Raw genomic sequence first — 12,536 nt, forward strand, 5'->3', positions numbered from 1 at the left:
CCAACAGAGAATTCCCATCAGCCCTGTTCACAGCCGCTTCAAACTGTGCTCATCTGGATGGACACACAGCAGGGAGAATGGGTGACCGTCTCCAAGTCCACACAACAGCATGGACGGATCTCACAAAGGAAGGCTGGGCGAGCCACGCTAGGCTCAAGAGCATGCACACGGTGGTTCCAACGACACAAAGCATACAAAGTAAGCCAAGGCGTTAGACGCCAGGATTAAGGGTCTCCTTGGCAAGGTGTGGAGGCCCAAAGGGGCTTTGGAGGATATGGGAAAGGCCTGTTTACTGACCTGGGTGCCAGATCTACAGGTGGGTTCTGAGTGAAAATCCAGCAGGCTGCCCATTTGGCCATGGACATTTTTCTGTACGTATGTGCATTTCAATGCATAAAAACCACTCTGGGAGCTTATGCAAACAACCTGGCGAGGACGCAGACCACATGAAAACAGTTTATAAAGCCTTTCACCACGATCTCGCCGTAATAACCTCCGCAGCAGACAGAGAGGGACTTCTCGTGTCTGTTGGCAGATGGGAAACCAGGACTCCGGAGAGAGATGCGACTTCCCAGTGGTTGCACACGGAGCAGGTGTCAGCACAGAACTCTGACCACAAGGGTTCTGACTTCAGGATTACAGTGAGGTGACCCCCCGTGGGGCTTCCGTTTCACCACGCATTAAAGGAAGTTTCTGGCGCTGACGCATGGTTAGAGTCATCTACCCACCACCAGTCAGGATCCAGGCCAGTCCTACCACCCCCCCGATTCTTGTGCTGAGCCCCATTCTGAAACCTGGGACCCCCGATGCATTCTCCATCAGCACAGCTCTGATGGGCCTTGTATGGATCGGCGTGGGGCGGGTTCCTGTTTCTGCAATGGTGAGTTTCTCGTTCATGAATATTCATTTAGTTTTTTGACTTTATCAGCATTCTGTAGCTTTTAACATCTGGATCCTGGATGAGCTTTCTTAGATTTATACCTGTGTATCTTGCTCCTATAAACGGCACTGTTTCTGAAATTGTTCACTGCTCATGCACAGAAGTACAAATGGTATCCTGAGATCCTGCTAACCTTACTTGGTCCCAGGAATTTTGTGCGAACGTATGATTTTGCTAAACTCACATATTCTAGGAATTCTGCATCATAACACGGGAACCCCTCGCCATTCGGGACATAGACGGTTACGTCACTCACAGAGAGGGACAGTTTTAGATCTTCCTCCCAATCTGTCTGACCTTCATTTTTCTTGCCTGATTACACCTTGTGGAACAGGAGATGCAAGAGTAGACATCCTTGCCTTGTTTGTGACCTTAAGAAAAATCATCCAGCTTTTTGGTGCTAGGGGTGGCATTTCGAGGTGTAAGGTGGAGTCGGTTTGGTGGGGAACACTGGGAACCTGGCTTTGGACATATTGAGATGTCTTACAGTGGAGACATCAGAGGAGCAGTCAAATACACAAGTCTGGCATTTGGGAGACAGGTGTTGGTTAGAGGGCTAACCCTGGGAGACAGGTGTTGGTTAGAGGGCTAACCCTGGGAGACAGGTGCTGGTTAGGGGGCTAACCTCGGGAGTCCAAAGCATCTAGGGGGTGGCTAAAGCCTTGCTGGAACTCCAGGAGAACAGGAACATCGCTGACACCTGTGTAACAAAAGCTCTTGCGGGGCCGGCGTTGCGGAGCAGTGGGCTAAGCCTCTGCCTGCAGCACCAGCATCCCATGTGGGCACTGGTTCTGGTCCTGGCTGCTCCCTGCTGGGGATCTGGGAAAGGCAGCAGCAGATGGCCCAAGTGCTTGGGCCCCTGCCACCCACCCACCCACCTAGATGAAGCTCCAGGCTCCTGGCTTGGGCCTGGCTCAGCCCTGGCCATTGTGGCCATCTGGGGAATAGACAAGCAGACAGAAGACATCTCTATCTCTTTCCTCTTGCTAACTCTGACTTTCAAAGAAAGAAATAAATCTTTCAACAAAACAAAACAAAACCAGATGTCGAAATCACAGCGAAGACGGAGCTGGACAACAGAGGATGCGAGAACACCCGGGTGGGGCACTGCCATGTACAAGGAGGCCACAAAGGAACAGGATGAAAAATTCATCGGCCTCTGGGGAGCCCTGGGAATCACAGTGGGGCGCTGGGGCTGGGAAGAAGCAGAAACTGAATGAATAAAACAAGAGCCGTCTGGTGCTGAGAAATACAATCGACTGCACCTGGGGTCCAAGAGCAACGCCTAATAAGGACCAAGAAAAGTGACCGTGGCCTCGGCAGACCTCAAGAGCCCTCCGGCTGTGCCTGCTGCTTTGACACTGACTGATTATCTTTCTTCCCTGCCGTCAGGAAGCTCTGCGACGGGGAGACCCCCTTACCCAGCTCTGCGGCCCGGCCCGGGCAGGGCGGCAGCTTTGTAAAATGCTTGCGGAATGCCAGGCCCCTCAGTTCGGAAGGGAGGCTCTCAATTTTGGCCCCCAGGAACCTGCACTGAGATTGGGTGTAGCCCAGAGGCAGGTGCCTTCTCCCATGGCCTCTGCCCAGGCCAGCCAGGGAGCAGGGAGCTGGGACACCCCTCCAAAGCTGGCCCTGCCTCCGGGGCCCTCCCCCATTCTTCCAGAGGCTCCACATTGGCCTCTCGCGGCGCTGGGGGATGGACTCCTCGGGGCCCAGTCTGGGGCTGCAGGGGCCCCGGCCGCCCACTGCCCTCTGCCTGTGCGCTACTGGCTTGGAACGGGGCTCCGGGTGTGTGCCAGCCCCACTGCCACCCCCGCACCTCGCAGCCGGACCTTCTCTGCCAGGCTGCTAGCTACGTGCCCTGATTATTTATGACAAGTGTGCAGAAGCCTGGTGGGGCCCTGGTCCTAGGAGAAAGAGCAGCCACTTGGCAGGCAGTGGAGGGAGCAAAAAGCTAACCTTGGGCTGGGACTGGAAACACCCAGGGCAAGTAACAAAGTAACAGGACAGACACAAATCACCCTCGTGACAGACTGCGCGTTTACACCCGCGACCTCACCGGATCACAGCAACAAGGTTCCTGCTCCCGGGTCCACAGTTCAGGAAACCGAGCAGGTGCTCTCGGCTGGGCTGTGACCCAGAGTGGTCCAAAGCAGGCTGACTCCTGGGCCTCACCCTCCCCACCACCAACAGGAAGAGGGGCTCCTGGCCGCCCTTTCTGTACCCCCCAGAACACAGGGAGGCCGGATGTGTTGAGGGCAGGACATTGGGCAGGGGAGGGAAGGCAGGCAGGGTGAGGACCCCTACCTGAGCGGCCTGGCCAGGCGGCAGGTGAAGAAGCAAAGCAGGCCCAGGGCCAGCGCAAAGAGGAGGAAGCTGAGGACCGAAGTGAGGACCAAGTCCAGGGTGCGGGACAGGAGGGCCATCTTGGGGCAAGCAAGGCCCTCAGAAGTGGCCGCCGACCCTGGACACACCCAGGCGAACTGACTGTGGACGCTGGCTCCTAAGCCCTGGGTCAGTGGCTGTCACCTGGCTTTATCCCCTGGGTTAAGCTTGGCGGATCAGTGAGAAGGGATGAAACGGGGCGGGGGAGAGGGGGTGCAGAGACTGAAGCTCCCCTCCCCCACGTCAGTCCAGGAGGGGCCCGACACGCTCTCATTCTACTTTGTTCATTCATTGCTCACTTCCAAACATTTACTGAGCACCTACTGTGTACCTGGCTCTGCTCCAGGTATGAAGGAAACAAACAGGACAGACACGGTGTCTGCTTGGAGAGCACCGTCCTGCCCGGAAAAGCACCTGCCAGGCACCAGAGGGCAAGTGCTCACAAGGAAGAAGCCCTGGCCAGGGCCACGTAGGTGACTCCCTAACAGCAGTCGCTGCCCCAGCCCAGGGACGAGCCAGAGCCACGGCACCCCTGGCCCACGTGAGAGGAGCTGAGCTGTTCGTATTGGGCACCTGTTGCGTGCAGGCTCCACTTGAGTTCTGTGCTAAGATCCCTGTTTGCACATTTGAACGCCCCACCCTGCCTCGCACCGCCTCACACCTGGGACAGCACCAGGCCTGCAGGCGGCCTCCGGAGATGTCACGCCGGTGCTGCCAGGCACCAGCCCGAGGCCAGCAGCTCCCCAAGAGTCAGCACCCACAGAGTGGAGGAGGACGGCGGCCACCTGCAGGGAGGAACACTTCCTGTTTTCAAAGCTGCTCCCCCTCTCTCCCCATACCCAGTATCTCTGGGTCCCCCCCTCAAAATCCCATGAAGTCAGGACGGTGATTATGGTTCCCAATTGCACAGAATCAGAAACTGAGGCTCCAAGAGGTGATGTCACTACACACACACACACACACACACACACACACACAGCTGTGCCTCTCAGCCAGCCCTTCTGTGATCAAGTTTCCTGCCTCCTGATACATCCCAGATCCCATGGCACAAAGCACCCAAGATCACCCTCTGGGTGCCAAGGGAAGGCACCCCTTCCTGACCCCAGGCCGCTGACCCCACCCACCAGGACAGCAGGAAAACCAGGTCCTGACCTCAGCACACCTCTTTTCTTTCTCACCCGCTCCTTTAACCTGAGCTGCATCCGGTTCTCAATAGGGACCCGGCAGGCAGGGTGGGGTGATCAGCGCCACTGACAGACGGGGAAACTGAGGCTTCGCAGGGGGGCCAGTGGGCTGGCCATCACACAGCCAGCAAGTCCAGCCCCAGCCTCAGCCCCATGGCGTGCAGCGGTGGCCAGCAGTCAGCCCCGCACTTCTGCAACCGTTTCCCAGGCAACAGAGCACTGGGCACAGAGGCTGACACACCTCACCGTGCCACGCCCCCAGTAAGCACCCCGCCCACCAGCGCTGACACCTGCTGCTGTGCGCAGGGGCTTCCCCCACAGTGAGGAACCTGTATTGGGGGCTTGGTCCCCCAGGGGAGTTCCTCACTCACAGGGGTGCGGGCCTCAGCGGGGAATTCGGGTCTGCCAGAGTGAGTCTCAGGGTGGCAAGTACTTAACGAGTATTTGTAAAGTATTTAAAAAGCCTGCGCTGGGCCCTGAATCTGCCTTCCTGTTTCAAGCTGTGACTTCTTCCTCCTGTGCCCTCCCCCGCCACCTGCCACGAGCCCCCCACTAGAGTCGGCCTCCTGCGGCCGGAACCCTGAGCTAAGTGAAATCTTTCCTGGCTGGGTAGCTGCCTCAGACGTTCGGTGACAGGGACCGAAAACTGACGCACACTCCCCTTTGCAGGTCAGGGCACGGTGGCCTGTGAGGATGGCCTGGGGTCACACAAGCCCCAGGGCCACTCCGCCCTGGGCGCTCTCCACTCAGCTCACCCAGGAACACTCTCTGTCCTACCCAGCTCCCAGGACACCCTCGGGGGCCCCACCCAGCGAGCCCAGGGAGTTGACGTGAGGCTGGCGGCATGTCCGTCACCCTGCGTGTCTGTCACCCTGCATCCAGCCTGGACCTGGTAGAACTCGCCCTTAGGGAGTGCCCAGTGTCCAGCCCGCGGCTCAGAGTCTGTGGGCTGATCCTCACTGCGCAGACCAGTGGTCCCGGCGGGCAGGCCTGCAGGAGGGAACACTCTGGGCCCACGGCAGTGTCCTTATCACCGAGCTGGGAGGACTGACGAGGTGCATGAGCAGTCACCGCCACCCTGCCTGCACCACTGCACTGAGATTTGAATAAAGGAAGAGCTGGGAAAGATACAGGTCTAATAGAGGGCTGTGAGGCCAGTGAAAGAGACACGACCCTCTGCAAGGAAGCCTCTGTCCCTCCCACCCCAGACCCACGTGGTCAGAATCTCCCAGGGCAGGGCCTGGACCCTGTATACAAGCCATCCCAGGAACAGATTAGTATGGAAAACAATCAACCCATTTCCCAGAGGGAAGGGCTGAGGCCAAAAGAGGAGGGAAGTCTTGCCTTGCCTGCTGAGAAGCAGCACTGGGAATAGATCTGCTGTCTCCCGGCTCCTCCTTCCCAGGCGCACAGGGAACACCCAGTGTCCCCAGGGCTGTCCCCAGCGCACCTTCGCGGCTCCTAGGAGCTGCAGCCGCAGAGAAGCGCCTGAGCGGGCTGGCCTGGGGAACGGGGTGGGAGCCCAGCAGCTGCCCGGGGAGGGAGGGGCCTGCTGGAAGCTGGCCCAGGAAGGTGGCAGCGGCAGGGTCACATGCACATCCCAGCTCACCTAAGCCCAGCATCTCCGGCGAGCCTTGCAGGCCGGGGCTTGATCCACCAGCTGGCTGCTGCTGCCTCTCGGACAGGAATGTGCAGGGGTCAGAGTGGGCCCCAGGCTAGATTCAAGGAGGGACTTCCCCGGAGGTGCTAGGCTCAGACCTCCACGGGCGGGGACACGCCGTTCTGGCAGGAAACGGGGGAGTGCCCGGGAGGCCTGGGGCCAAGACACCCGCTGTGCCCGAGCACCCCGTCTCAACACCTCTGCACACAGCGTTCCCTGGTCTGGTACATTCCTTGCCTTCCACTGGGGCCTCAGCTCTGCCAGGCTGCCCCGCACCTCCAGCCCAGCCCTCCCGAGCTCCCAGAACCGAGGCCTGAAGGCCTGAGGCTCTGAGGATCACTGCGGTCCAGTCCTCACACCACGAGAGCTCCTGGAGCAGCCCCAAGGCGGGCAGGGACGGCGGGCGGCGGGCAGGGATGGTGGGCGGCAGGAGGCGGGCGGCAGGCGGCAGGCAGGGACGGTGGGCAGCAGGTGGTGGGCAGGGACGGCGGGCAGCGGGCAGCGGGAAGCAGGCGGGGACGGCGGGCGGCGGGCTCCATCAGTGCTGGGTGCAGATGCTGCCTCCGCCTCTCACTGGCTGGGCAGTCAGGGCGAGGGACTCACCCCGAGGGACTCGGGCTTCTCATCGGCAAAGTGGGAGACTAACAGAGAGCACGGGGCTGTTGCAAGGGTTCCGAGTTCCTATGAGCCAAGGCCCAGTGCAGAGCATGGGGTCTCTCTGCGTCGATGTTGGCCAAGAGTGATGGCTACGGGGGAAGGGCAAATAGGGCGGCTTGAGTCAGGGACTGGATGGGACGGGCGGAAGAGGGGCTGGAGCTGGGAACGGACCCGCTCGGCCGAGCTGCCTTTTACTCCCCGGCTCTCCCCAGGCCTGCTCACCCCTGGAGGGCCCAAGACTCCGGACACCAAGAGCTCGCCAGTCCTCCAGAAGGGCCATGAGCCGCCAGATCTCCCTCACACGCGTGCACACGCGTGCACATATGCACACGCACACGGGCAGCGAGTAATAACCCACCAGTCCGACGCTTTCTTTCCTTCTCAGAGGGAGGGTCAGCCAGGAGGGTTCCGAGGAGCAGGGGGCAGGAGGCCAGGCTGAGCACCGGAAGAGAGAGCAGGTGCTCCCGACAGCAAGGCCCGGGTGCGCAAAGGCCAGCGTCGGGGAGGAAGACGGAGGGAGGGCAGCTGGGGTGCCCCAGGAGGGCTGTGCTCCCGGGCTGCTCACCCCGCCTCGCTCCCACACCTCATCGCCAGCCCCCTATCACAGGCAAGGACAGGGAGGCACAGCTGGGCTGCCCGCTGCCCACGGCCACACAGCAGAGCCAGAGTCAGCTTCCCTAAGGGTCTGGGCTCCTGAGTCAAGGCCTTTCTGAGGTCCCTGGGGCACCAGGACCAGCGCAGAGCAGCTCTGTGGGCAGAGGCCTGAAGCCAGCCAAAGTTCAGGCTGTGGGAGGAGAGGCAGCCTCACGGGGGGGGGGGGGCCGAGACCTTAGGCCATGCCATGCCGCAGCGGTGCGTGTTCTGCCCCAGGCCACCTGGCTCCGACAGAGCCTGAAGCCGAGCAGGACCGCGGGGGTGGGAGGGTGCTGGTGAGAGAGGACTTGGTGGGGAGCGGGTGCCGGGTGTCTCTGAGGCACCTGCCACCCTCCCCACTCGTGGTGCCACCAGCATCCCAGCAGTAGGAACCTCTGCGGTACCAGGAGACACTGCTGACCCACCCTTGCTCGCATACTCGACAACATGCAAAGCAGAGCACAGAGAGGGTACACGACCTCCCCAAGGTCACACAGCAGAGGCAGAGAGATCTCCCCAGTGACCAGGAAGGATTTGGGGGCAGTTCCTGAAAGTTTGAGGCCATCTGTAAGGCAAAACATGGATGCCAATGCCTGGAATTCTATACGGTGATGATTTGTACCAACTAAAGAGAAGCGCTCAATGTGAAATTCTTCTAGAAAAATCCCTGCTTTACAATCACTACATTGCTTCTGAAGAAAGCAAACTTTTGCCAGCTCTTACTCGGTGCCAGGCTAGTTCACTTAATCCCCGCAACCTACGAGGCAGGCATTATGGCTGTCCTCATGTTACGGATGACAAAACAGAGGCACAGAGAGGTTAAGGCGCTTACCCAAGGTCACAGAGCAAGTATTAGGCCAAGCCGATGTCTCTGTCTCCCAGGACCAAGTGTAGACTCCTACAGCAGCAGGCAAGACTGGCGATGACCCTCCCTGCACCCCGCACGCAGTCCGCACAGGGGCCGAACACGTCACCCACTCGTCGGGAAGCCGGTTCCGCGCACCTGCGCTGGGACTCACGCCCACGGCACTCCCTCGGTCTCCATCACAGCCCCTGGGGAGGGCTTCTCCGTCCTCTTTACGGAACAGAGGTGAGGCCACCGGCCTGAGTCACACAGCGACCAGTGGCCGGGGGCTGCATCCAGAACTGCCTGCGCTTAGCCCAGAGGCCCGCTCTGCAGGGCAGTAGGGGAGGAGGGCACCTGGCCGGGGGCGTGGCCCTGTAAAGCTCCTCCCCTCTCCCAACCCCTGCTTCAGTTCAAGGCTGGACACTGGCCCAGCAGACCCAGCCCACTCCCTGCCCCGACCTCCTGGCAGCCCCCACCCCACCCCTGCGCCAGGAGAGGACGTGTCCAGGCCACAGATGGCCCATGCAGGCCCTGGACAAGGAGGCTGCGCGCTTGGAAGCCGCAGGCACGGCCAACACAAGCAGACCCTCTGGTGGCACAGGCAGGGGGCTCACGGGCGCACAGGGAGTCCGCAGATGTTTCCAGAAGGCTCCGTGCAGCCGCACCTGAACACAGCAGCCTTCGCACTTCCTGTGGGCTCCCCAGCTGCCCACCAGGCTCCGGGCCGCCACTGCATTCGATAGTCCATGGCGACCCTGGCACCCGGCGGGCTGCCCACAAGGAAGCCATTGCTCACGGGCCGTGTGGTCTCGGGCACAGCGCCTCACCTGTCTGGACCTGTTTGCTGACATGTCACCTGGGGGTGACGCCCAACAGTGCTTGTGCCACTGTCCCGCTGCAGGAAGACGCTGTCGCACAGGGTGAGAGAAAGGCCCGGGCAGGTGGGTGTGCGACAGGAAGCATCAGTCGGCGGCAGCAGTGGCTCGGGGGAGTGCCCCGCGCTGCTGACGCAATCATCGGCCCCGCCCACATGACGTCACTGTAGGGTGAAGGCTATCATGGCTGCGGGCAGGCAGAGCCGTTAAGGAACCCAGCCAAGGTCACACAGCAACCCCCAGGCCACGATGAGGAAGGAAGAGCTAGGAGCTGCCCGCCTGGTCTTCCAAGAGCCCAGTGCAGGGTGGGAGGGGACGCTCTGCTGAGGTCAGAGGGAGCCGACGGGAGAGCGGCTCAGGGTCACGCTCAAGGCCACGTCCCCGGAGCAGCGGCATTCAGGCCAGGCCTGTCCGCATCAGTGTTTCTCTCTGCCACCCTGATCCCAGCATCCGCCAGGGCAGCCTCCAGCACGGGCGCAGACCCACCCGGCACCTCGGCCACCCCCGGGACCGCGCAGGCCCTCACTCAGCCTGCGTGTGCGTGACCGTGTGTGCGTGTGCGTGTGTGAGCGTGTGGGCGGTGAGCTGCAGGACACCGAGGCCACCGCTGCCTGGGACAGGCCCCTTCGTGTGACTGCAGCCTCCTGGGGACCTCTCACTCGCTCCAGAATGGGAGGGGCTGCGAGTGTGTGAGCCCCTCCCTCCCAGATCCACTCCCCGGGGCTGTGACGCACAGAGTGAGACAGGTAGGGGCTTTTAGGGTCACAAGTCCACGCCCAGGTCTAACATCCCCGAGCTGTCTCCTCCCCGGAGCGCAGGGTAATGAACTCCACTGGGCCTCCAGGGCGGGCTCTCAAGGCCACGTCCTCAGTGCCTCTCTGATGACTGCTGTGACACCGGCTGCCCTGTTGGCCATCACGGCCTGATAGTGTCGCAGTTGCTTGGGAAGCAACCTCCCCCTTTCTGGCTGGACTGGGCCTGTCCCCAGTGGCTGGACTGGGCCTGTCCCCAGCTCCAGGTGGCTGCCAACTGACACAAATGCAAGACACAGCCTCCACCTGGACGGTGCGGTCGTGGGCTGTGAAGTGGTGGGGAGGGGCACTGCGCAGGCTCCCCAGCCAGCCCACCAGGCTCCTGGCTGCAACTACATTTGAAATTCATGGCGACCCTGGCACCCGGCGGCCAGGGCCAATGTCCAGGCCCCACAGCAGGAAGGCGGATGGAGAAAGACAAGGACTCTGAGCCTTGGGTGAGAGCACCTGGACGCCTGGATGCAGCCATGCCTGAAGCCTGCCTCTGAGCATCCCGGTTACACGAGCCCACTAACCCTCTTACCATTTGCCTTGGCGTCTCTGTTCCTTGATTACAGAGGCTGACCCCAGCTTTCCCCTGCCCCCCCACACTGCCAGCAACCTCCCCGTCACTCAACCTCAGCCGCGTCTGCCCGCGGCGAATCCTGCAAACGAGCTAAGGGGGCTAACGCGCTCCAGCGACGTGCGAAGAGTCCAGTGCAAGGCAAGTGGGCTTCCACCTGGATGCTATAAACGTGTGGATTAGAGGAGGGTCTCCGGCGGGGTCGGACCCTCACCTGCCGCCAGGCCACCATCAGCTTAGTTCAACTTCCGACCCACAGGTTCCAAGTGTCTGTTTTTAAAAAAGATTTTTTCATTTATTTGAAAGGCACAGTGACAGAGAAGAGAGAGGGAGATCTTTCATGCACTGGTTCCCTCCCCAGATGGCTGCAACAGCCCCAGGACCAAAGCCTGGAACTCCATCCGGGTCTCCAAGGCCCTTCAGTGTAGCCCAGATCAGTCCTCATTCCCAGTCCGCACACAGAGCCCCAGGAGGCAGCGTGGAGGAGGCGTTATCTCCGCCCCCACTTCAGAGGCAGGAACCGACCCTCAGCGAGGGAAGCAATTTGCTCCAGGTCTCTTGGCTACAGAGGGGCAAGGCCAGGCCAAGGCCGCAGCTCTGCCTGGCTCCGAGCCCAGCGCTTTCTCTCGTGGCCGCTGGAGTGGAAGGGCTGGGGCTGAGCCTGCCATTTCTTTGAGACACTCTGTTCCGCTTAGGACTACTCCGGGTGGTTTCAAAAGCTAAAGAGGGGGGAGGCATTTGGTCACCAGCTGGGACGGCCACAGCCCGTATCGGACACTTGGGGCCAGTCTCGGCTCCTCTGCTCCTGATCCAGCTTCCTGCTAATGCGCACCCTGGGAGGCAGCAGGTGGTGGCTCAAGCACGTGGGTCCCTGCCGCCCACGTGGGAGACCTGGAGGGAGTTCCATTGGCCTGGCCCAGCCTTAGCTGTTGTGAGCATGTGGGGAACGAGCCAGCAGACGGAAGGTCTCTCTCTCTCTGTCTGCCTCTCTGCCTCACAAATAAAATGAAAAATAAGTCAATAAATTAATAATATATCAAGCTAAAGAGAAGAGGAAAGCCAACCATGGGCTTCCTGCTTGCCCGAGGGTCTTGACTTCCTAGGAAGCCCCCGTGCTCCGGCCCACCCAGCTTTGCTCTCCTCAAAGGCTTCACTGCTTGCAGGCCACAGCAGAGGAGACTGGGGACACCACCCCCCCCCCCCCCCCCCAGTTCTAGGCACCAGTGCTTTCTTGGGCAGCCCTGTCACCCAAGCGACCTGTGCCCGCCTCTCTCCCACGCCCCTGCCCTACCTCCCCGCTGGGGTGGACGGAGCAACCTCCGTGCCCTGGGCCCTGCCCCAGAAGTCACTCAGCCAGCAGTCCTCATCGCCTGTTCACTGGGCAGCTCCCTGCCAGGGGCTGCCCTAGGCTCTGAACGAAGCAGCCGAGTCCCTGCCGGTGGGGCCGGCAGACAACGGGAGAGAGCACCGTCCACTGCAGGTGGGGAGCACAGGAAGGAAAGGAAATGGGGAGGAGAGAGAGGCTTGCAGTTTTAAATCTAATGGTCCAAAACAATAAAACAAAATAAATAGGGGTGGCGTCGGGTGCAGCAGTGGAGCCACCCCTCGGGCTGCTCGCACCCTAGGTGAGCGCCTGGGCTCCTGGCCCGGCTCTGCTCCGGCTCCGGCTTCCTGCTAGTGCGCACCCTGGGCGGCAGCAGGTGGTGGCTCAAGTCCCTGGGTCCCTGCCGCCCACGTGGGAGGCCCAGAGGGAGTTCCAGGGCTCCTGCGTGTGGCTTGGCCCAGCCCCAGCTATTGTGGGCATTTGGGGAGCGAACAAGCAAATGGAAGATCTCACTGTTTTTATGTCTCTCTGTGTGTCTTTCAAATAAAATGACAATAAATACAAATCGAATGGCCAGAGAAGGTCCTGCCAAGAAATCGCCTCACGCAACCATGCAACACCCGCCGAAGCCAAGAACACGACCACAGGCTGGGATGC

General features: G+C 60.8%; 1 protein-coding gene across 6 annotated transcripts in view; it reads right to left on the minus strand.

Annotated features, from left to right (window-relative positions):
* Window positions 1–12,536, minus strand: part of ALPL (alkaline phosphatase, biomineralization associated) — a 56,020-nt gene that overhangs the window by 22,404 nt on the left and 21,080 nt on the right. The window contains exon 1 of one of the 6 annotated variants that reach the window (XM_051856747.2): window positions 8,292–8,558. The exons of 3 other annotated variants lie outside the window; for them this stretch is intronic. The gene's annotated coding sequence lies outside the window, so the exon portion shown is untranslated. Of the gene's footprint in view, window positions 1–3,247; window positions 3,439–4,477; window positions 4,782–8,291; window positions 8,559–12,536 lie in introns of those variants that run through there. 2 more of the 6 variants (XM_070077025.1, XM_070077024.1) reach the window with 2 other exon arrangements.

This window comes from Oryctolagus cuniculus, chromosome 7 (genome assembly GCF_964237555.1).
Source record: "Oryctolagus cuniculus chromosome 7, mOryCun1.1, whole genome shotgun sequence".
Classification (NCBI taxonomy): domain Eukaryota; kingdom Metazoa; phylum Chordata; class Mammalia; order Lagomorpha; family Leporidae; genus Oryctolagus; species Oryctolagus cuniculus.